Genomic DNA, 26,820 nt, shown 5'->3' on the forward strand with positions numbered 1-26,820 from the left:
AATCTTATTTTTTAAGATTTTTGACGTGATAAAAACACCATAAGCACTTTTTAATGCCAATTTTCAAATGAATTAACCATGGTATAACACTGCATTGTGTCCTGTTCCATTGATGCTGTGATGGAGAGAAAGAAACATTTCCCAGTGTCGTGTCTGCCTTCATAAAAAAAAACATAGGAAACCAATTCTACACTTACAAAATGAGGCCTTAAGCAGTCCAGTATATTAATGTAGGATGTGTTTTATGCTCCATGCCCATCACTCGCCCTGTGCATGTGCTGTAACCAGCAGAAGGTGTAACAGTATGTTTTGTTCCTGCTTGGAAGAGCAGAAAAGTGGCTCCCAGAACACATTGCTGCAATGTACCCCAAAGAGTCTTACAGTCAGAAGCAAGCATTTTTATTCAGAAAGCAGTGTATGTATTCCTTCATTCTTTATCATTACTTGTGTCTATAAGAGGAGCCCTGGTGATGTATTGGGTCCCCTTATCCCTAGCATTATACACTTAATGAGAAAACAGTCCTGCCCTGGAACAGGAAGGTCAGGATTAGCACTATAACTGTTGCTATAATTTTGCCCTAATTCTATGGCTAACAAGAGAGTCAGCTGCTTTTTGTGTCCACTGTACAATTGCAGAAAGCAAGATGGATCGACTTTAGCAAAGAATTAATAATTGGATGATGAGTGTTTCTTTTTCATGTGATGTGGTACAGGCCTTTCTTATTTGGATCAACATTCAATTTAAAATAGATTTTTCTGTAGCATTTGCAGGTCAGTGAGCAAAAGCTTTCCTCCTTGAAATACAGGAGCAACTTTTCATTCGCTGTAATGCATCTAGATCTTTATGGTAAAACAACTACTGAATAGTTTCAGCAGCACAGAAAAACTACATTTGGGCTAATTTTTGGCATCGCAGGAAGGGAACAGAAAAATGAATTGGGCTAATTTGAGGAAAACTCATGGAAAAAATTGTAAAGATATGACTGAGGTAAATTTGGCGTTTTATGGTGGTAATTTCTGAGTATGCTATAACTATATAAATTTGTCTGAATATTGAAAAGGGATTCACCTGCATAGGGAAATGTTTAATGACGTCTTGTACAGAATTAATACAGTGAAAGTCTACTCACATGCAGGAAGGCAAGTGGGCAGTAGCCCACATAACCTTTTTGCAAGCAGAATGTTGACTTTAATGCTGTGGCTTCTCCACAGTTATCCATAAAGGACTAATCAGACTCAGAAAAACAACAGGATTTAGGCCAATGATGGCATATTTTCTGAGAGAGGGGAATGAAGGTGATGTAATTTGTCAGGTGTTAGGAGGATCTGCAGAAAGTCAGACATGCTTCTGTGAGCACGTGCATATTATAATTATTATAAAGGATAAAATCTTTGCTGCTGCACAGGAGCAACAAAAAAAATGTCAGACTATGGAGCAGGATGCATGCAGGAAGCATGATTTTCTTCTGCTTCTTGCAGAGCATTGGTGCATGCTTGTAGAAGCCCTATTTTTGAAAGCTCAGTAATTAGTGCCTGGCAGGGTTATGGAGCAGATCATCCTGAATGGAATCACACAGCACCTTCAGGATGGACAAGGGATCAGACCCAGCCAGCATGGGTTTAGGAGAGGCAGGTCCTGTCTGACCAACCTGATCTCCTTTTATGATCAGGTGACTCACCTGGTGGATGAGGGGAAAGCCGTGGATGTGGTCTATCTGGACTTCAGCAAGGCCTTTGACACTGTCTCCCATAATATACTCCTGCAAAAGCTGGTAGCCCATGGCTTGGACAAGTGTACTCTACGCTGGGTTAAGAACTGGCTGGAGGGCCGGGCCCAGAGAGTGCTGGTGAATGGGGCTGCATCTAGCTGGTGGCCAGTCACTAGTGGTGTTCCCCAGGGGTCAGTGTTGGGTCCAGTCCTATTTAACATCTTTATTGACGATTTAGATGAGGGGATTGAGACCATCATCAGCAAATTTGCTGATGACACCAAGTTGGGAGGGAGTGTCGACCTGCTGGAGGGCAGGAGGGCTCTGCAGAGGGATCTGGATAGACTGGGAAAATGGGCTGATTCCAATGGGATGAAGTTCAATAAGGCCAAGTGCCGGGTGCTGCACTTTGGTCACAACAACCCCCTGCAGCGCTACAGGCTGGGCGCAGAGTGGCTGGAGAGCAGTCAGACAGAAAGGGACCTGGAGGTACTAACTGACAGGAAGCTCAACATGAGCCATCAGTGTGCCCAGGTGGCCAAGAAGGCCAATGGTATCCTGTCCTGTATCAAAAATAGCGTGGTCAGCAGGGCAAGGGAAGTGATCCTTCCCCTATACTCTGCATTGGTGAGGCCACACCTGGAGTATTGTGTTCAGTTCTGGTCCCCTCAGTTCAGGAAAGACATTGAAGTGCTGGAGCGGGTCCAAAGAAGAGCAACACGACTGGTGAAGGGACTTGAACATAAGACCTATGGGGAGAGGCTGAGGGAGCTGGGGTTGTTTAGTCTAGAGAAGAGGAGGCTTAGAGGTGACCTCATCACTCTCTATAACTACCTGAAGGGAAGTTATAGCCAGGTGGGGATTGGTCTCTTCTCCCAGGCAGTTAGCAATAAGACAAAGGGGCATGGGCTTAAACTCTGCCAGGGGAAATTTAGGCTGGATATTAGAAAGAAATTCTTTACAGAGAGAGTGGTCAGGCATTGGAATGGCTGCCCAGGGAGGTGGTGGACTCGCCGTCCCTGGAGGTTTTTAAACTGAGATTGGACATGGCACTTAGTGCCATGATCTAGTAAACGGACTAGAGTTGGACCAAGGGTTGGACTCAATGATCTCTGAGGTCTTTTCCAACCCAGTCGATTCTGTGATTCTGTGATTCTCTCAGTGCCTCCAAACACACATATTTGAATAGAACAGCAGGTTATGATAGGAATAATCTTGCCTGCATTCTCCATGTGGTGTTGGCTCTAAGATCTAACAGCACACTCCATCCACAAACACAAAGAATTAACTGCACCAAGATGTGTTTCTTCCTCAACATTTCCTCCATCTCTTAACTTATTCACTCACTACTTCAGAAACACAGCAGTGCTCTATCTATACTACAGACGTCCTCCTGATTCACTTCCTTTTGTTCTCCTCTGATTCACTTCTGCAGAGGAAAAGAACATTCAGTCAGTAGCTGCTTCACAAACAGCATCTCTGTCCCCAGAAAAGAAGAAAAAAAAGAGAATGGAGGTTAAAAGGAATCTTCATGTGCACCAGACTGAGTCTCATCTTAAACGTTTTGTTTTGTTTTAAAAGAACGAGTTTTAAAGGCAGTTATGAAGTGATGAACAGTACATACCTGAATTTCTCTTATCTACTGAGGAAAATGCACTTGATCCACTTTCTGACTGAGAATTTGAGAATCACAGGAGTCTGTTCTAGGACAAATAGAGCCTTAGTGAACACATGTATATGTATTTATGTGGGGTAAGTGGTAGTAGTGAGGAGAAGGGAGATTCACTGAAGTAGATAAAGCCTCAGAGGAACAATGCCTTATGCCAATGTCACCTCTCAAAGTATTCAAAGTTTTGATTGAAATAATTGTGTTTTAATTTCTGTGTGATTGGCACATCTAAATGACTCCTCATTTTTCCAAATAATTGTAAGTTCACTTTTTATGTACTATAATGTTTAATATTAATCCTGATTTATTATGTTTAAAGTAGCCAATAATGCATATCATATAGATGTCTTCTCTGTGCTTCATTTAAGGAACTGCAGTGTGTGGAATAGATCATTATTAGAAGTAAACAGCAAGTCACATTGATTTACACCAGCTGAGAATGTGGCTTGGTGACTCTAAATCAGACAGTTATATATTTCAGTCTAATAAAATCAGAGAAGGATTTAATGTACTTTAAAAATGTGCTAGCTTCAATGTCAGCCAAACAGAAGCTCCAGTATTTCACTAAACGTGAAATTAACCACAGGGAAGGATGCACGACTATTATTAATCCATAACGACATTTTGTCTTGGAAAGTAGTGATTCGTAGAAGTTTTTAGTGGTCATGGTAGCTAAATGCCTCAGCATGAGCTTTTAGCACAATAATGCAGTGAACGGGCCTAATGCAGCCTTCATGTATATGAAGCTGGTAATACCAAGAACACAAAAAGCAATTTTGCCTCTTTACACAGCACTGGTAAAATTGCTGCTGGAATACTGTTCTCTGTTTTAATGTCCTCACAGCAAGGAAGGTATGGTAATGTTGAACAAAATTCAAACAAGAGGTACAAGATGATCAAGCACCAGAGATAAACTTTATGATGTAAAATAGTACCAGTGCATGAAGTCTGTCCCATCATCCTGCTATCAGTACTGGCATGTGTTGTTCATGAACAAGAAAGAACTTGTTGGGGATATGACAATGAGTGGCAGTCTTGGTTGTAGCAACCACAAAATAGTGGAGTTCAAAGTCCTAAAGGGATGGAGGAAGGAGAGCAGCAGAGCACAGACCCTGGACTTGAAGCAAATTATAGTTGTACATGTGAGGGACGGGGGCTCCCAAATGCAAGAGAAAATCATACTGACCCAATGAGCAGGACTCATTTCCAAACACAAGATGAGCCACGTAGCCATGTGGAACTGAATGCCTGAATATGTGACAATTTTCGCCATGATTCATCCAGAGCAAAATGCAAAACTGTTTTTTCATGTGTTACTTGTTTCCAGATTTTTAAACCTTAGTCAGGAAAATATTATGACATTATTTTAGTGCTACTATTCAGATTACCAGAGACAGATAGATGCAAACTGTCAATTAGAGGTGGTAATCTTTGTCCAAAAACCTGTCTGTACAGCTGCTATGTCAGTGAGCTGACCACATTTAGTCAGGATGAATCCAGTCTTTGGTCTTAGACTTCTTATTCCAACAGTTGTGCACTTTTAAGCTATATTAGGAATTGTTTGTTCTTAAATAATTTATTTTCTTGATGATAAGCTATTACTAGGAAACATTCAAAGTGAGTTTTAATTGACAGAAACAAAACTTAAAACCAATTCATCTTTTTGTTTGACCTCAGTATAATACTTAAGCAATGAGAAATGACAAGGTGTGAGTAATGAAGCTATAATTCACACCTTGTACATGAGAAGGTACAACACTGGAGTTTGAGTGTTGTTAAATTCACAACGTGTGAAATATTATACCATAAATCAACAACGAGTCAGCTCTTAATTTAACATAAAAAAATGTAATTGGAACAAGGTACAAGAACAACAAGCAAACTTCACACTACTAGCTTCGTAATTTTGTGTAATATTACACACACAAAAGGAGACACTTCTACATATGCATTGCTCATACAGAAAAGGCAATAAACATTTTTCCTGTAGGTTTTCAGAGAATTCAGAAGTGTTTATCTGCATACTGCCAGGCCAGGTAAGCCTTCAACTCAAAAAAAAAAAAAAAAAGGATAAAAAACTGTAGAAGTTCCTTGCTTGTCTGGGCTTTTTGACACACCTTAACAATTACTTTATTTAACTCCTTCTTTGCCATATAGCCAGCTCAGAATTATATTTTCATTGAAAGTTTTGTGTAGAGAAGCATTGTTGTCTGGTAACATGTATTATTCTTTCAATGAACTCTTCATACACTGCTCTTTCAGAAATCTAACATTTAAAAAGCTTATTTTGATTTGCTCTCATAATAGTAATGAAGCAAAGTCATTCCTGGGTTCAGAATATGAAATCAAGTCTCAAAAACCTAAAAAAAAAAAAAAAAAAAAATCAGTCAGTCAATTAACCAATCAGGAGGCTATTTTCTCCCATGGCAGTGAAAGCAGTCAGGTCTAACTATTCTAGACCCTGATACAGATTATGTCATTACCTTTTTCAGTCTCTACAAAGTTCATAATTTGAGAGTTTTGATTCAGCTTTTAATAGAAGTTTATCTGAGGAATGCAAACACCTAGTTTGTATTTAGAAGCTAAAATTATTGACCCTTTTTTTCTTTCCTGCGTACCCAAACAAAATCTGTTGACTCTTACATCAATAGTCTTTATTCATTGTCATTTTTTAACAACCTTAAATTCTGAGGTTTGAATTTTATTTCTCTATCGTCCTGACATATGTGTGTGACTTTTCATAAGGAAAAGACTATTCAACTACTCCAAGAAAAATATTAACCTTAAAAGTTCAAAATGCACTTGAAAGTATTTATTTTATGTTGTTGATTACATGATCCTGTGAAAACTTTCACTGAAGAACAAGATTGACATTGAACTTGGTATAACTACAGCAAAAATGAAATACTCAAATGTTACAATTAAGAGTCTTAGTGCAGTTAGAATTCAATAGATAGTATGTGAAAAGCTAATGCTTTAATAAACATCTTCTCTGGTAGTTTTCCCAACTTGTATGTTTTGTATTCTCACAAAGAGCCTGGATTGTTTCTCCTCCAGCTGAGATTTATGTACATCTGAGAGTCAACTTACTTTTCATGATTTATTGGACTACACTGTAACCACACCCAGAGATACAAAGATGTTAGGAAATGTACCCATTATTACAACCCTTTAGAACACATGGAATTATGGAAAACTTCAGTGCCTATAGTACGTGTCTACTTTATAACTTATTCTCTCATACAAAAAAGGGAGTAGGGAGACATTAACAGGTGCTGGTTTGTAGCACAATACATGAACATGTTACAGAATGCACTAGGAAGTTGTGTATGCCTATTGATAATTAGCAGTTTCTAATATTTTAAGGACTTCTGTCATCACACATGAACAAAAGAACAGATATCTAGCAAGTATAGAATTAGTATTCCAAAATAGCACAGAAAAGTGCACAGACTTATGTAAGCTTGCTGTGTGGGTTAGCCAGCTGTCCATAGAAATTAGACAACATTTTCAGCTGCTGTATAATACTGTAGAAAAAGAGTTAAGTACATGCATACAGCAGATAATACTTGACAAACTTTAGAAGGGCATTGTGGTATCAAATTGTACAAGACACAAAATTAACATGCTCTAGAGATTAAGACTGCTCTGTTTGTTGGATAATGACAGCCTTTTTCTTCTTAAACAAGTGCCTTAATTATCATTATGGACTTATTCTGATTAATTGAATAATTATCAACTTAGTCTGATTAATCGGTTTAACAGAGACTTTTAATAGCTAGGAAGAAGTATTAGGTGGATTCATTGTTTGCAACTAACATTGTTAGTTGTCTTCACTCCAATCAGTGATTTCCAGAGGTCTTCTTTGCCACAAGGATGCATTACTGGCTTGTGCTCAACTTGTTGTCCATTGGAACCCCCAGCTCCCTTCCACAGAGCTGTTTTCCAGCCATTTTCTCCCCAATTTGAATTGGTGGATGGGATTTTTCCTTCCCAGGTACAGGACTCAGAATTTCTTTTTTCCTGAACTTTGTAAGGTTCCCTTTTATCCATTTCTCCAGTCCATTGAGGTACCTCTTGGATGGCAGCATATCCATCTGGTCTATCAGCCTGTCACTGTTTAGAGTGGGTAACTATAAACAGAGTGACAGATGCTCTCGACTAACCCCTGCCCTCCCCACCAGGGACAGGGAAAAGGAGGAAAAGGAAGACAGACTTAGGAGTTGGAAAATTAAGACAGCTTTACTAATAAGACTAATAATAAGATAAAGAATGCAAAATATACAAAACGAACTTGGAGTCTCCCAGATGATGATGGAAGTCTGTGCAGCAGGTGCTGGTGTCACACTCGTGGCTTTAGGGCAGACACCAGGAAGTCTTGGACTGAACTAAGCAGTAGATGGGAACTGGATTCAGGAATGCACGGACTGGAATCAGGATTGCAGGGAGAATAGGCAAGATCTTCAGATGTCAGCTGTGAGTGAAGAGACCAAGACCCTCGTGATCCCTTAGCTTGAAACTGAGTATGACATATGTGGCATGGAATACGTCATTGGTCATTTTGGGTCACCTATTCTGTCTACCCCTCTCTGAAAGTATGACCCTTTTATGACCCCTTCCCTGTGGAACGTAAGAGGTCTTTCAGTGACCTGCTATAGTAATAAATATAAACACAGGTCTTTTTTTGCATGCCACTTCTACTGTTAGCTCAGTAAAACTGTAAACAGCAGGTGTTACCAGTTCTAGATTGGACACTATCTGAAAAACATGCAGCTAACTTCAGAAAAGTGCAGTTACTTATTACAGAAGGATCTTAACTGGAAGGAAAATACACTAAAAGAGAATTAGTCCTGCTTTAACCAAAACCAGGACACAGCCACTCCTCCCAGTTTTGTTTGTAAATTTGCTGAGAGTGCAATGTGTCCCATTATCCTCATCATTAATATAGACATTAAACAGTACTGGTCCCTGGGGTTCACCAACAGTGACTGGCTTCCAGCTGAACTGCTAATCACAATCCTTTAAGCCCATCAGCGCAGCCAGTTTTCAATTTACCTCACTACCCACTTACGTAGCCTGTATTTCATCAGTTTGTCAAAAGGGATATTATAGCTGACAGTGACGAAAACCTTGCTAAAGTCAAGATAAATATCCCCTTATTCACTAAGCCAGTCATTTCATCGTAAAAGGCTTTCAGGCTGGCTAGATAGGATTTTGCCTTTGGAAAGTCCATGCTATTGATCAACTTCCAATCACTTTCTTGTCCTTTTCAAGCTTGAGTTTTGTCAGGAGATCCTTGTTTATCTATCCAGGCCTCATGTCATGTTGGCTTCATTTCCTGGTCATTGGTATGGACCATTCTTGAGCTTGAAGGAGGTGATATTTGATGGGAGGAGGTGAACCCTCTTGTCTCCAGGACTGCCTCCATGGATTCCTGCAAGAAGATGTCTGAACAGGTGAAATCCTGCTCTTCTGATGTACAGAATTGTGGTTCTGTTTGCCTTGTTCCCTTCTCTCAAGATCTTGAACTCCACCATCTCACGGTCACCACAGCCAAAGCTGCCCCCAGACCTTTACAGTCCCCACAAGTTCTTCCTTTTTTTGTAAGTATCATATCCAACAAAGCACGTCCCCTATATCCATATCCAGCTCCATGCCTATATCACTCTATTGTAGGACTTCTGTTGTGCAAGACCTATCCCACCATATCTCTGTCATCCCAGCAGTATCTGCCCTGCACCTGCATGCAGAGGTCCAGTTTCTCCTGTGTGTTTCCCATGCTGTGTGTATCAGTGTACAGGCACTTCAGAGAAGCACCCAGTCATGCTGAAAACAGCAAGAGGTTCCCCCTATGCTCTTCTCTTAGGACCTCTTTATTTGTGTGCATACACTTAAAACAAGACAAACTCTGCCTTTCTCCAAAGTAGGAAGGTCCTGTTCTTATCTCTTATCACTCATAAAACTATCAAATAATTCAGGTTGGAAGGTATCTCTGGAGTCCTCCAGTCAAACCTTCTCTCCAAAGCAGGGTCAGCTACAGTTGCTCAGGGATTTATGCAGCCAAATCTTGAAAACCTCCAAGGACAGACTGCACGGCCGATGTGGAAAACTTTTCCAATGATTTGCTCTCTTTGTAATGAGAATGTTTCTCCTGTACTCAGCTGGAAGCTCTCTTGTTTAACTCTATTTTTTCCTCTCCTCTCCTCTCCTCTCCTCTCCTCTCCTCTCCTCTCCTCTCCTCTCCTCTCCTCTCCTCTCCTCTCCTCTCCTCTCCTCTCCTCTCCTCTCCTCTCCTCTCCTCTCCTCTCGATGCCCCATCTCCCCTCTCTTCCCCTCTCCTCCCTTCTCTTTGTCTCATCTCATCATCTCATCTCATCTCATCTCATCTCATCTCATCTCATCTCATCTCATCTCATCTCATCTCATCTCATCTCCTCATCTCATCTCATCTCATCTCATCATCTCATCTCATCTCATCTCATCTCATCACATCTCGTCTCACACCACTGTTTAGAGTGTGGCTCCATCTTCTTTACCACCTCTTCAGAGTTACCAGGGCTACTGTTACGTTTGCCCAAAGGCAACTCCTCTTCAGACTGATCAGGACTGGCTCCCTCATACTCTCCAGGACACGGGTTCCAGCCTCCGACAATTGTGGTTGCTCTGTGCTGAATACACTCCAGTTTATCAAGGTCTTTCTTCTACTGTGGGCCAAAACTGAAGACTATAACATTCCAATAATGTATTTCAACTAAATAATAAATACCCCATTAAATGACCTGCCACAGTATTTTCACCATCCCTGGAGTTTTTTAAAAGATATAGAGGTTCTTAGGCACACGGTTTAGTGCTAGAGTTAGGCTAATGGTTGGACTCAATGATCTTGAGGGTCTCCTCCAACCAAAATGATTCTGTGATTCTATGATTCTAATCATAAGTGCAAGTATTTTCAACTCCAAATTTATAGAAGAAAGCACAGTAAGCTGCTGAAACTGGAGAACAGGTCTTCCTAGGGAACAAAGGTACCAGAAAATGAATAAAACTAACATCAATGGCAAACATAAATACTGAAAACAATCTCCTATGTAAAGCAGTAGAAAAACTACAAGATAAAAACACAACAAAAACAATTCCATCAAATAATATTCATGAAGACTCTAACACCTCTGTGTTAAAAAATCCTGAAGGAAGTGATTCCTGGAGTGCCTTGTGCTTTAACCATTCTGTACTCTTTCTGCAGCAGCAGCTGAAAATAGGATAAATTGCTGTACAGACTTTAGTCTGACTTGATATAGGTTTGTCCTTATGAATTGAAAGAGAAAACTCAATATTGTAGCTGTTCTGAAAGTTAGTGCCTTCTGTTTTGAGAGAAGTGCAGCAAATATCTGTTTCCAAGGGTGAAGGTGTCTGCATACAGGCAAATCACAAAGTCAGTGCATATATGTATCTAAGGACTTGAAGGTCTTCCTCATTTCAAATGAGTGATCTGGAAGAAGCTATATCACTGTGAGGTTGTGAAAGAGATGCAGTTTTCTGTGCAGTTTTCTAATTAACAATGCATTTTCAGTACTGAATAACAGAATTGTTATGCACTTTTCATATTCAGTATTATACAGAATACTGTAAAAGTATTTTCCTTTTGATTGATCTCCTGCTTGTTCCTCAGGTGATCTTTGGGGACTGTTGACAAATTTGGCAATTGTAAATAGGATCATCAAAAGAGTAAGAACTGCTTGAGAGAGCACAGATTTCTAGATCAGATTTTAAATGTCTAATTTTACTACATACCTGGAATCTTACTAAAATGACAGCATAAGCAGTAACATATGCTAGATTTTGTAGTCTGTTAAATAGTACACTGATTATAGCAATAATTATAATTTCTTTAAGTCATGACAACTAGTGTCTGGAAGATTGTAAAATATTGAAGTTCATTGAATTAGCAAACAAACAAAAACATTTTAAATACCAAGGATAACTCATGAAAATAAGATTGCTCATTTATTTTGACAATTAAATTTCTACTGGGTTTTTAATGTTTGATAACATTATACACACTGTAATGCATTTTTAAAAAAAATGATACCTTAATAATTTGAGCTGTCACTAAAACACTCTCATATTTAGTGTGCTGAGAAGGGGAAAGCAATTGCCAGTTTTTAGTGTGGATTACACAACATGCAGATTAGTGAAATGAGAAATGTTATGCTGTATTTCAAATGATCATTTTACCAGTATTTATTTAGAACTTGATTTCTGAAATGAATCTTGCCATTGACACCAGAACGGGCAGCCTGAGCTGGCTTCTTTCTTTTCTTTTTTTTTTTTTTTCCTTCTTTCTTGAATTTGTTCTTAGGGGTCACTCACTTGATCAGAGTGGAGTATAATGATGAAAAAGCCTCCTGGATGCTGTGTTATCTAAGGGTAGGACTTATCCTATCATTAAATTAAGCTCTACAGCTGCTTTTCTCTCCTATTTCTTCCCAAGAAGAAAGAGCAAACATAGGAGTGGGAAACTCATGGCACTAAGAAGAGGTCAATCAGAAGGACTCAGTCTTCCCTTTAAAGCATGAGGGTTTCTTCTGGCTGTGAGCATTACAAGTAGGATTCATGCTTTTCTAATCTCAGAGATTGTAGCAGTGTACATTACATGGACTACACATGTAGCCCATTTGGAAACTAAATTGGGGCCAAAAGGTAGCAGCTCACTACAGAAGGGATTCAGAGATGGACTGATAATGTGACTGGATATAAGACTCAGGTCCCCAGAGAAAAGGGAAACTGAGAACAAGGTATGCCTAATTTAGAACTATAACAAATAAGAGGAGAAACAGCCAATGAAGGGAAAAAGCATGTCATGTATAAAAAGTAAATAAAAATTACTTTTTAGGTTTTTACCATAAAAGGATACAGTAATTTATATTTCAGAGAATACATTTATCTTTGGCTGAACTGGAAAAATGTGCCACTGAGGGCAGGGTGGTTTCAATCAATTCTTGTGCCTGAATCTTTAACATCTACTACTAGCCACTGGGTCAGCCACAGGAGAGTCAGCTAGCAGGATAATTGCACTTGCCTCCTGTGGCAGCAGCCTAACAAGGACCTTCTACACCTGACACAGGGGAGGAGACCTTATTCCATGTCTCTAAGTCTGCTTGTTTCACTCCGCTCTGAAACTTTACTTGAGGTTTTTAAAATTAAATTAGAAGAGTTAGATTTGTCTTTAAGTCATATTTATTCCTGCTCCAGGGTAGGAAGCTATGTCTTCACAAGTTGTGTGGAGTTCAGCATTTGATTTGATGTGTTTTTCAGGCAATTCAGTAATTTTTTTCTTAATTCCTGGGGAGATGCTTGCCCTCTGGAGCTTTGTCTGTCTCTGCAAGAGAAAACTACTTAAGAAAATGTTGTGTTACAGGGTACTAAAAGGCCTTGCTTTAAGCTTGATTATTCCTACTTCCCAAATAGAAGTAAATCACAAATGTGTTCTACATTGGTCTAAGAAAGACATAGCATTGTGATATTTAATAGAATTGACTTAACTATTTGAAGTTTTAAGCTGTATGAAATCCTTTGAAACTTTTTGAGAGGTTGTGCATGACTTAAAAACCAAAGAGATTAAATGAGCATAATTATGTAGGGTATTGTTGCTGAGTGTCTTGGCAATGTTGTTTGGTTTTTAGATATATATATATATATATATATAATTTTCTGTCAGTTAAAACTTTAGGACTGATAAGAAAGGACTTGCTATCTCTACAAAATCCTGGATTTCACTTGACAAATTGTCTTTAGCCAAAAATTCTTTATAGGAGATAATTGGGAAAAGTCATGCTAAGTCCAGCAGCTGTATCAAACTGAGGACTACTTACAAAAAGTATCTTTTTCTCTGTAGCTGGAGGAATGAACAGTGGAACTTACGTGGCAGATTGTGCTAAGATGAAGCATCCTTCTACTTCAGCTGTAACACAAATGGAAATAGCAGGTACAAGCTCTGTACTCTATGCCACAAGTAAATTTACTTGAAGAGCTACACTTAATCCTGATAAAGCTCCCCAAGGAGAAATATCCTCAGTATACAAATAAGCTATAAAGGAAATAGGAGGAGGCTTGTTACGACAAAAATAATAGTACTAAGAGGAAAATGCACACCCCTGTTTTTTTGTCTAATGATTTCAGTTTGTAGTAACGTGTATAGGTTAATTGAGCACAGTGTCAGTGTACAGACTTTTATCTTTAGGAGTTTTAACTTAAGCATGTAACTTATGGCTGAACTTTAGGATACTACTGAAAAAAACCATCTTTAATTCCCTGAATAATCAGGAGAGACAGGTGCCTTTGAAGACCACTACAGGGACAGCCTTTCTGCCTAAGTGTTCAAACATAAGTAGGTAAAGCCTTTTTCTATAGATTTTCAAAGGCATCTTCTTTTCTCCAGTGACTATTGATACTTTATTCAAGAGCACTGCTTTGCTCCATTACTATCTACATTTTAGATATAAGAGCATTGATGGAGCCATGCAGGCTAGTCTAGCAAACTCACCGTGGATTGCCAGTAGAACTGGGGAAAATACATTGATGTAGAGGTAAGCATTTTGTACCTGTTGCAGACATTAACAAAATTATATGTTTATTAACTAAATAATATTACCAGTTTCAAAAATTAGGACCTAAGTATTGCAGCTTCATCTGAAACATGATAATAAACTTGTTGAGTGGTCTTTCACATTGTAAAGCTCCAAATACATAAATAACTATTGTTATTGTATTCCTATCTACTACCTAACAAGGTAATAATTTTTCTCTCATGGAGCAGAAACGCAGGGAAAGGAATTACAACAGAAAGGAGAAGGTATTACTGCATACAGATTTGTGCATATTGGGGCTGCAGACTTTATCTCATATGGTGTATTGGACTCTTCTCCTTGGAACGACTTTGTGCAAATAAGACTTTTGTTTTCTTATAATATTTATGGTTTATGTGAAGCATATGACATGACAGAGATCATGTTTTATGCTTCTCAAGAAACATACAGCTGCAGGAGTACACTGGTCAAAAGTGAAACTATGTATGGGCATCGAGGCATCTTAATGCATTGTTTAGTTTTATTTCATTTTCTTTTAGAGTAAGGAAATATAATTGACACTCCTTTACATGCTTCCCTGTGATGTCAAGTCACAGCAACATGACTTGTAATTAGAGTAGCAAAAATGGAGGAGTTTTATAAATTCATCTAGACAAGATATGTGACAGTCTTCTCTGACCTTCTCTTTGAATGACTTACTTGTCCATTTTTAATCTCTTCTGCTGCATCTAGCAATAGCTCTTGCACAAACCTTTCATGGAGTAATTATCTCAAACCTGCACGTCAATTCAGAACCAACTGCATACCTCTGACATCTTCCAGCTCCATAAATTCTTGATTGCAGTGATACCAAAGAGTAGATTCAATCAAAGACTCATTTTACTTTCCTTCTGAAGCAACACTAAAATACTAACTTTTAATGAAATATGTTAAAATATTATGAGCCTTAAATCACTCTGAGCCATCTTATTTTCAGGAATAAATTTCTCGTTAAAAAACAAGGGAAACAAAACAGATGAAGAGAAATAAACAGAAGGTGGTGCCACTTGCTTAGAGGAACAATTTTCAGATAACAGTAGAGCAGAGAGTTACCTAGTTGCCCTGCACTAAGATGACTTTGACATCATAAAGCAGTTCTGAACTACTAGTAGAAATTTGGATAAAATCTATGGATTATCAATTTATGGATGAGCAATTTACATTACTCTCAGTAGAAGAGTTTGTCTTCCACAATGTCCTGGAATTCAGAGAAGATGAAGTTTCTCTAACGCCTTATTTGTTTCCCACATCCATAGTTTGTTCTTGTAGCTTGGAATTTGCAAGAGAAAAATACTTCCCCTCACCAGATTTCTTTCTCCAAAACAGATGATACTTTTTTTTTGGTCATTTTGCCTGTTTGCAGAGCAATTAGATACTCTGGTTTCCAGAGGATTTTCTTTACACTCTGCTGTGCACACAGAGAACTGAAATGGCTTTGGGGAAGAATTAGGATCGTTCTTTTTTCTCACAAAGTCTTACCATTCAGTATCTAGATATTCCAAATATTACTTTCAGTGTATGAAGAATACATAAAAGATTCAGAAGCAAGTGTTTCATGTCAAGAACTTCCCAGAATGTCTTATTCTTTCTTGTAAGCTTTGATATACAAGGACAAGTATGGGGAAAATGTAATTTAGCTTTAGAACTCTGGTTCTTCACATGTGAATGTTCTCTGTATCCAGACTCATGAACATGAACTCTGATTTGACTCAGCTTCTGAAACCTGTGGAAAATACTTACGCCGTCTACACAGATTAACTGAGGTGGTGTATTTAGCTAATCCCCCATGTTAGTGGAGCTCAAGAGAGAAGCAAACAAGAATTAAGATGGGGAGGACAGGGTTACCCTCTCAAGACAGTTGCTAAGGTTAAGTAAGAGGGTGGTTTTGGTTTTGTTTTGTTTGGTTAGGTTTTTGTTTTGTTTTGTTTTGTTGTGTGGTTTTTGTTGTTGGTGTTGGTTTTTTGTGTGTTTTGTTTGTTTGTTTGTTTGTTTCTCAGAAAGACTTCTGTAGACTCCACATAGAGAATCTGAAAAGGAGTTCACTTGAAGGAAGAAATGTGAAGAAACTGAATTAACCAAGAAAATGCAGGACTAGCCTCCGAAAGTCAGCAGAATATGTGATATTTTGACAAGAAAACAGTGTTTCCAACCATACCTTGAGTTCTGAGGAGTGGTTCAAAATATTTTGCTGATAGGAAAAAAAAAAAAGTTATGAAGGTGTAAGTTTAATCATGTTTTTTGTCTGGAAGAATATGCTCTTTCCAAATGGTCTTAACTGCAGACTTACAACCATAAGTTCAATTTACTTAAGCAGTTGTTTAGAGGAAGTTATGCTCAGAAGCTGCAGTATGACATGGTGAATTTGAACCCTGTAAACCTCCAAAATCATAATTACTTTGTCTTTTAGAGGATGTAACTGAGATTTTTACAATGTGAAATTAAGGCTAAGGAGAAAAAAAAAAAATGGTAATTGATGGTTATTTCTAAAAATAATGGCGATGACAAAGGACTGGATCTGAACTACAAAATATGCTGCTAATTTCAGTTTCTCATAGATCTTACACAGAAATACTTCGTCTTACCTCATATACCTTTGCTAAAGTCAGTGCTTAGTATATTTTGATGAGGAACTAGGTCATATGCCTAATACACCACTATTATATAGGTGTCAGATTCCTCTTGAAATGCAAGATGTCAATGACAGCTGCACATGACAAGACGTGAGAAAATTCAGAAGGATAAGGGGTAAAGAAGGTGTTTTTATGTTCACTTTCTGGACTGTCATTTTTTCTAATAGTACATGTGCAATATGATACTTGTACAGAGAAAAGTCTCAGTTCAGATTTTTTTTCTTATAGGATGCCTGTGATACTGTCACTGAAGTGTGGTGCAGTGAGATGTAGGCTAATCCATGCTGAGTTCCCATCATCCACGAATGAAGTTATTCGGCTTAATGCTGGGTTAAGAGTGTCTTCACAGTGACTGCAATGAAAAGCTTGCCAACGATCTATTCTTCCTTTCACAGTCAATGGAATATAAGTCATAAATAGATTTAGAATTGGAATGGAATAAGAAATCTTTGAGAAGGACTCTAAAAGAAATTTGAAGTCTTGATTTTTTTCTCATGTTGTTGCAGTTGTGTTCATTAGGAAAGGCAGGTCTAGTTTGGGCTAGAAATGTTGATGTCAGGGAAAGAATCATGAGGGCTTTGTAGAAAATGAAGAGAACTTTCACATCTAGTTCAATTGGACTAAGTTTTGCCTGTTATGGATTTTGATTTGTAATTGCTCAATAATAAGAAGGAATGGCATAGGAAAATGGGAAACACTGTATTCTTCTCATGTAAAATGTAGTTGATGGTAGAAACTATTTTTTCAGGAAGTTGTCAGGATATCTGACAGGATACCCGAATTTCCCTTATGAAATTCTTGAACTGAATGAAATCCATGATAGTTCATGTGAAAGATTTAAGGACATGCCAAGAAAGACTGTTTTGATATTTTAGGACTCCTCTCCTGTGGAAGTGTATTCTGGTAGTATGGAATCCTCCACAATAAAAATGGTTTCAAATTGATACATCCAGAAGGACAGAAATAGAAAAAGAAAGAAAGAGAAAACAGCTCCCCAAATCTGAGGCCTTTCTTCGTTCTTCATTCTCAGATGAGGAGAGAGACACAAATTGTTTGCAAGCAGGAGATTATTTAGATTCTTCTGAATTGGAACAAGATAGCATGGAGATCCACTAGGTTCCAATGAGAAATCTGCTGGGCTTAAGGCTCTGTAAATCAACAACACTGGAACAAAGCGAGCAGGTGCACTTCAGAGATTATGGATACAGCTGCAAAAGAAACAATCTGTAATACTAAAACTGAATTTTTCTTCAAACATATATCATGCAGTGGTGAATATGCTAATAAAGTAATACTAATTAAAATAATGTACTGTCTTATGAGTAAGAAAATATTAATCTATTCTAACCTATGTAGCGAATAGAATAACCTTTCTTTATCTATGACCTAACTGCCAGTGTTATTTGTTATTCATTTCTGCCTTAATTGTGTTGCAATTTCAAAATTACAAAAATAAATCTTCTTCTTCTATTAGAGTCTCTATTTTCATACATACTTAGTATATAGTTAATAAGATAGAATTTATTAAATGACTGGAAGATTATACCTCTAAACATCTGGGTACTTCTGAAATTTTAGTTTATTTAACTGACTGAAGGCAGAATTCTCCCTGTATGTATAGAGAAAAATGCTAGCGTTACAGTCCTTCATTCAGGTGGCTTAAACATCTGTTAAATATATATAGCTGTAGTTTTCAATTTCATGAGACTCTTCTAAGGCTTAATGTGTATATACAGACTGCCTATACATTTTTGGATGACAACAACCAGAAAAGCTCTGCATCTCTCTGTCTACCTTGAAAATAGAATTCAAACTTTCTAAATTATAGGCATATTTTGAAAATTATTTCTAGGTAAACATGAAGATTTAACACTTACTATAAGCTAAGCTGCATCTCTGATTCATGATCACCAACCTATTAAATATATTCTGCTTTTGAGATAGTATGTGTTATGAAAGATTTCTTCAAAATGTGCAAGCAGCTTTCCTCAAGTGATTCACTTATCTTTTAGGAAATGCAAGCATTATATGAAACCTGAATATTTAGAAATGCCACTTGTAATGAATAAATCCTGAAAGTTTTCATGAAACATACTATATAAATCACTTTGACATTTTAGATAAGTATCATATTCTCTTCCCTTTTGTGAAAAAAATCCAGAGATCCAGAGAGCTGCTTTTACTACAGGAAAGATGAAAAATATCTGACTGCATTTTTAATAATTATATACAAACAAGGTGAAAAAAGTATAAAGTTTTCAGTTAGTTGTGTGGTGGTTTTTTGTTTTTGTTTTTTCAACAACCATGGCTGCTTCTGCTTACATACTTGTCTTAGTTATATAATGCATTGGTGTCACATATTTAATTTATGTATTTAATACACATGATATGGAGCATAGTGTCTTGAATGAGTTCACTGGATTTATTTTTCTACAAATTCTTGGACTGGATTAATGCAATAACTTCTTATCTTTAAATTTGAATATAGCTATGACGGCTCTGTATTTGCAAAATTGTTGTGATGAGCTCTAAAGCAATGTTTATTAAAGCAAATTTAAGAAATGTTTCTTTCAGCAGCTCCACACAGATCATAGTACAAGAGATCAGGAAGGTTAAAAGAGAAAATGCCACAAAGTCTCTTTAGTAGATTCAAAGGAGCATTTAATTTATCTTTCCACTGCAGTCTCTTCTGCTTTCTCATACTCACACTCAACTGATTATCTGGAACATTTCTCTTAGATTGCATTTGCCCCAGGCCAGAGTGGGAATAACTCAGATCCCCAGAGCTTCTAAACCTTTTTGCACTGTTAAAATTTATTTCTCACCTTGAAATAATAAGCAAAGCTCACCATGCCTCAACAGTTCTTTATCATGAAAATTAACAAGGAGATGCCCTCATATTTGGATTGCATTTGGTGGTTTGATCATGTTTTCCTGGTGTATGAGAAGTTTTCCACTCTGAGGTAGCATCAACATCTATTTAAATGTAAAAGAAAGAAAATACTTCATTGTGTGTAGCTGTGTCACTCTTAAGGAAAAGTGACTAATGAGACTCAGTTGCCACTGCAGAGACCATCTGAATTAAAAGCACAAGATGCTTCATGTCAGTCTTCGTCAGATGCAAGTGGAGTGCTGAGTTTTGATTTTATTACCTGCACAAAACCATCTAGAATAGATACCTAAGGAAAGAGGACAAAAAAGGCATTTTTGCAGCACTCTTTGGCAGCTCAGGGGAAAAAAAAAAAAAAAGGAAACAATTACATTATCAAGCTCTTGCAATAATTTCTAATGTCCTTTCTGAAGAGTCCATATCTTCCCTGGAGATAAATCAGGCTATTAATGTTTCTTAATAAGAGGTTAGTTTGCGTTGTCCAGTTCAGTTCGGTTTGGTTCGAGTTTTTAATTTTATTTTCATGAATGTTCACACTTAGTCTCAGTTTGTGAGTTTTGTGTCTGTCTTTCCACCTCTTGTCTAGTCTGTGTTTTTTCCATTTGTCAATGAGGATGTTATGGCAGATGTTGATGAAAACCTTGCTAGTTGACATGAAGAATATCTGTTGCTCTCCCTTCATCCACTGGGACAGTAATTTCATGCAAGATTATCAGATTGTTTACATAAGATTTTTCCTTCATAAATCCATGCTAATGACTCATCATCTTCTTGTCTTTTGTATGTTTGGAAACGTATTCTAGGATGGTTTGTGCCATCCTTGTATCAAGGATCAAGGGGAGTCTGGCTGGCCTTTAATTCCCCAGGTTGTTCTTCCTGACCTTCACACTTGAGTCAGGAGCTCTCACATTCTTGTGGAATCTGTGCTAAAGATTTCTAAATGGTCCTTCATAGATGACTAAAAACTCCTTGTTCTGCAGACATCAAAAACTGTGGTTCCAAAACAGAAAGTAGAGTAGACGATACATATACTGAATTGAATTATTTTTGAAAATAAATTAAACCAGGAAATCAATGACATGGAAATGGAGTGTCATTTAGTACAGGCAAGAAGCAGAGTTTGGTTTGAGTAGAAGTGAAGTTTTTGCACCTGTATCCTACTGAGGGGGTTGGAACTCTGTATGCCCCAACTAAGGTGTTCTCCAGTGTATTAACCCATATGCATCAAGCCTTCCAGACTGCCTTTTCAGCTGAACTAAAAGCTGTCTGAAGCATCTTGAAAGAACTAGCAAAATCAAGTCTGTTAGGGGACTCAGATTCAAAAATCTCTAGGAATCACATCAGTATAAACAGGTCCTCTCTGGGGCTATTTCTGTAGCCCAGCTTTATGTTCCTGTAGCAGACTGAAACTTGAAATGCCAAGTCTTTATTGTGCCTGAGGTGCCAAGGCACCTTTAGCAACACTTCATAGTCTTTTACCAGATGTTTAAACCCCTCAGATTTGTATTTCGTTCTGGATAGCCAACCAGCAATTCCCTGTCCTAAGACGTAAATAGCAAATGTATCACTTTAAGAGATGTTTGTTTGAGAACCTGGGTTGTGAAGTAATGACCTAAATTATCTGTGAGAAGCAGGTACCATTTGCTGAGTTTGGCTTACGTTTTCTTAGGGTATGTGCAACAATAGGAAAGCAAATGTTAAACTTAAGAAAACTGCTATTTTGAAATCATTGTCTTTTTTCCTTTGAGCATTATCTAATTGCTATAAAAGGTAATTCCTGTCAATACCTGTCTGTACTTTCCTCAAATCTGTTACAACAGAAGGACATTTTTTTTCTTACTGGATCTCACAGATATTTAAGATTCCCGACACAAAAGCAATGCATAATTTGGTGTTTCATATTTATGCAGTAAGGCAAATATACCACAGTATTAAATCTGTAAGTAGTACTGCTGCAAACACCTTGCTTTCTGCAAGCCTAGATCAGTATGAATAAGATCCAGTATGCTCCATATTGAACAGCATTTACATCGTTTTCTTACTGACTCAGGTAACTGGACCTTATAGGTGGTCATGTGGAAGTGTCATGCTCTCTGGAACATTTTAATTTTACTTCAGAATTGCTTGTTTGCATGTGTTGGTGTTAGCTGACTAAAATAAACATTCAAACTCAGCTAAAATTCTGTGTTAGCTAAAATATTAGGATAAAACATTAGCTATTTATGATAATACACCCAGGAGTGTTTTCCATCTCCCATGTCTGGGGGTGTGCCATTGCTAATACTCAGTTTACTTCCCCCACATGTATTCTGGTTTCCATCAGAATGAAAACCACATATGAATCAACAGAATTTTTCAAAGACCCCTATTCCAAACCTAAAAGTGATGGTGAATACAAGGCAAGTTTTTAAGCTCCGGTATAGATTCAGATATTTGTTTTCTTTCTGGCTTCTAGTATCTATTACTTTATTTTTTGTAATGCTAAGGACTCAATTATGAGGGCTCAGTAAATTTAATTGTAAACTCTTACATTTCTCATTATCTTCCACCTGAGGATGTAGTATATTATCACAGAAAGAGATAAGAAACAGCATATCTAGAAATCTCACAGTAGATAAGACCAGGATCCAGCCTTGAGGCATCAGATAATGGGTATTTCCAACTGAGGTTTGTAAATAAGTTATTGAGGTCACTCTGTATATACTGAGAACCTCTGTTATACACTTGATAAACCTTGATCTAAACTTACCATCAATATGTTCAAAGATGTGTCTTTAACTCTTGCATACTTGCCAAATGTTTTTTGTTTTATGTGATGAGATTGTCATAGATTACCATGAAAGGATATCCTCAGCTGCTAGTGACAATGACAGTAAAGGAGTTAACAGAGAGACTGAGGAGACTGCTCTTTCAGTTGTAGATGTATGATTTACAGACTTGAATATAAATCTGGAAAATTTTAGTGGTAGCAGATAACTTGCCTGGAGTTTTCAATAGTGTGAGGTGAAAGAATGGGCATGCAAATAGGATTAGAAAGCTTGTGGAGTCTCTGACAGAAGTATTCTGTGAATATAGAAGGCACAAGAAAAAAAATTGCAAAAGCAACATGGGTATTTGTTAGTTTGTACACTTCAGAAACAGCCTTCATAGCTATTTTGTCAGTGAACTTTTTGTTATAGTTGATATCTTTTTTCTACCATATTAGACATGAAACTGTGAAGAAGGTGAAGTTGACCCAAGTGTATGTGACAAATATCAGCACTAAAACTACAACTTTCCCTCCCCAAGTGAATATAGAAGGGAAGGAAAAGAATGAAAGTCAAACAAAATGCAGAAATTTTCTAGCAGATGATCTTATGGCAATGCATGTAGAAACTGTAGACCTATATGCAAGGATTGACAGGAAATGTTGTGGGTTTTTTTAATTAAATAAAACTTCCAGAAAAAAAAAAAAAAAGTATATATCGCACTTGTACTCTCACTATTTGTAAATTCAAGTAACAGAAAACATAACTTTGAAAGACAGAATTACAGAATTGTAAACAAAGAAATTATATTTGTTAGATATGACACACTGACTTGACTTTTGACAGATTACAGACATAATTTTTGTACTAGGAAATTAGAAATACTGTAGATATTGTGACTTTAAATACATTAAGTCCAGACTATTCCTATTGATAGTGATGATATCAGGCTGATATTTGAAAAGCTGAAAAGTCAAATTCAAGTCCATCTTTAATGCTGGTAAATTATGGCATATCATACCTGACAGGAGTTTTACTTGCCAAAATATAGTCTAGTAGAGTCTTATAATCAGATTATCTAATTAAGGATCTATAATTAAAAAAAAAAAAAAAAAAGTTTTGTAAACTCATATATATCAAAAGTCAAAAGTGAAAAGTCACATAATTGAATGTATTCATATCCACAAGGTATGCAAATTGTTTTTAACAGCAAAAGACAGCAATATTCTATAGGCTGGATCTTGTTCACATGATGTCACTGGTATAAAAAAGGAAACATAGATGGAACAAATACATCTTCAACTGTTCTCAGAAAAGAAGAAAGCAGAAGACAGATTCAAGGAGAATAGAAACAGATTATGGATAAAACAAGCAAGTAAAACAACATTGAAGAAGACCTTTGGAAAAGCAATACTTTAACTAAAACCTCCTGAGATGCTTCAGAGCACCAAGACAAAAGAACTGTTAGGATGCTATAGACTTTATATTAAAACTTCTGCATATTACCTGTTTTCCTTTTGAGGGTGAGAAGTAAGGACAGCTGGACATTTAGAAGATAATGGTAAAAATATGGTTAAAAATTTGAGCACCAGAGTAAGCTTCTGTATGAAGACTGAAAGAAACACATTCGTCCCATTCCTCAGTTAAAAGCTATGTTTTCTATTGTTTGCTTCTTTTTAAATTAATAATTCATGTTAGTTCTAATTTCTGACTTAGATTTCTCATTTTTCAGCACTAGGAACAATGCTGTGACTACATATATGAACACTGCAGAAAAGTTGTGGGTTATTCATATGTTAGTTCATTAGCTAAAACATCTCATCTGGCTTTTGCGTTAGTATCTTTCCTGTAAGTATCATGTTTGCACTAAAGACAAGTACTAGCTGGTGCAGTGTCAAACTGCAGGCAAACTAGCATTTAAGCTTTGATGGGTAAAAGCTACACTATGGCAATTTTGCCAATCACATGTCTGTTGATGTGCTGTGACGGTTTAACCCCAGCCAGCAACTGAGCACCACGCAGCCACTTGCTTGCTTACCCCTGGTAGGATGAGAGAGAGAATCAGAAGGGTAAAAGTGAGAAAACTCAAGGGTTGAGATAAAAACATTTTAACAGGTAAAGCAAAAGCCATGTGCACAAGCAAAGCAAAACTAGGAATTCATTTACCACTTTCCATAGGCAGGCAGGCGTTCAGCCATCTCCAGGACATCAGGGCTCCATCATGTGTAACAGTTACTTGGGAAGACAAACACCATCACTCCGAACATTCCTCTCATCCTTCTTCTCCTCCCAGCTTTATATGCTGAACATAAGATCATATGGTGTGAAATATTGCTTTGGTCATTTGGGGTCAGCTGTCCTGGCTGTGTCTCCTCCCAGCCTTTTGTGCACTCCCAGCCTTCTTGTTGGTAAGCCAGTTTGAGAAGCTGAAAAGTCCTTGACTGCTTAGCAACAACTAAAGCATTATTGTGTTATCAACATTATTCTCATACTAAATCCAAAACACAACACTATACCAGCTACTAGGAAGAAAATTAACTCCCAGCTAAAACCAGGACGTGTGCTTGTGCAGAGTTACTCGCCATTGTGGATATTTCTCAAGCACAGCATTCTGGTACCAGTGAATGACTGAGGCTTAACAGAAAATCTGCAGTAACAATGAGTATCTTACGTTCCACCAGTACATATTTCTGATCTATGCTTTTTTTCACCCAGGGAGCCAGTGATAAACAACATATCTTGAGCAATGGAAAAGGCATCGGATTGCTTTCAGTTTTCTTTTTCTTGATTGTATTCCAACTAACTCAGTCAAACTTTAAGAGGTCAGGGATAAGTTGTACAAAAATCCAGTGTCTGCTCTTCTGAGACATCTAACTATATCATGTGAAAAAAATCTATACCCTCTGAAGCCATAAAAATGTAGTAACAACAATATTCAGAAAAAGACATTTCTATTCTCATTGCCCCTCATATTGTCTCCAAATATTCTTCCTTTTTTTTCTTTTTATAGCAGATCTAGATATTTGGATCTTTGAAATCAATTTAGTCATGTAAATGAAAGACTGAAGGCTATATTTTTGGAGGTTAAGCAATGCTAGTGATCTATCACTATCCAGCCAACCCTGTTGCTAAACTATGCATTGCAGATTATTATATTTCTGGACAATGTTCTTAATATTTTTTTGCATAGTAAATATAATGTTATTGAATAGAGTAAGAGGAGTCTTAGTTCTCTACAGTCATTTTCAAAGAAGCCTCATTTTAAACTCCCAAAAATGAAGAGATTGACTTGTTCTGAAACAAAGTTTCTCTGCCTCATCTTTGGCCACACAAGCAAACACAAGGTGATGTTTAGACTTAAGGTGACAATTAGAGTTGTTAGTAAGACAATATATCTAGTGTAAATAAAATCCTTGCTTAAAAGTAATACAATCAGAAGGAGATCCTCACTCTCTCCAGAATCTGTTACAGAATAAAAGGGTCAGGACAATGTAAGGTGGAACAAAATGGTTCTGTTTTGACCAGAGCAATTCTCTTCCAGTATAACAACTTCATACTGTACAGCTGTAGAAAGAGAAACAGACAGGTAGTTAGCAATAGTTAGCAATAGTTCACACAGATCCAGGGTAGAACTGAAGCTGATAGGCAGAACACATTGCTTCTGCAGTGTATATAGATCCATAGTTCTATGTAAATATGGATAAAGTGGTGTGAAACATTCTATGATGCAGGGAAAAAAGACAACTAAAAATGTTCCACCTTCTCCCTGTCTATGGTATAGTCCATTTTATAGAGATGAGTGATTTTGCAGAGGCATGGTTTCCACATGTCCTTCCCTGCCACTTAGGGATGTTTGCCCAGCAAACACAGATTTTGAGCTTTGACTGAACCACCTCCATCAGTAAAACTTCTATGATTTCAGTAGGCTGGTGACAGCAGCCTTCTCAGCACACTTTATTCAGGCATAGTATTTTATATTTTCTCCTCTTCATTCTCCCACAAGAAAAATACCACACCTCTGTGTCAAGAAGACTTGCTGTCAGCAATCCACTGCACAGATGCCAAAATTGGCTAGCAGGTATATTGTGAATAGCAAACAACAAGGCTAATTGAGTACTGGAAGGTAATACTTTTCAAAGCAGCAAAATAATGGTAACAAAATTTGAGTGACAAAATGAGTGTAATAATCTTGCTTTTCAGAGTCAGAATGGCCTGAGTACTGCTTAGTTTTGTGGTTATATAATGCATGTATTTTTGCATAAAATATTAACTGAGTAATTCAATAATTTCCTATTAATAAATCAATTACAAGTGTCCACCAAATGAATACATTTGTTTAATACCAAAACATTTAATAGGAATTAAAACTAGAGTGAAAAGAGGCCAAATGAGTAGCCTGATGTTTGAAATGGTATGGATGGAATGTATAGATGCAGGGACACAGAAAGACTGAGCCAAATAAAACCAAAACAAAGCAAAACTGCAACAGAAAGAGCTTATGTAACATCATAGCCAAGAGGTTTGACAAGGTATTTCATTTAGTTGGTATAATT

This window comes from Streptopelia decaocto, assembly GCF_964273445.1.
Source record: "Streptopelia decaocto genome assembly, chromosome: 1".
NCBI classification, from domain to species: domain Eukaryota; kingdom Metazoa; phylum Chordata; class Aves; order Columbiformes; family Columbidae; genus Streptopelia; species Streptopelia decaocto.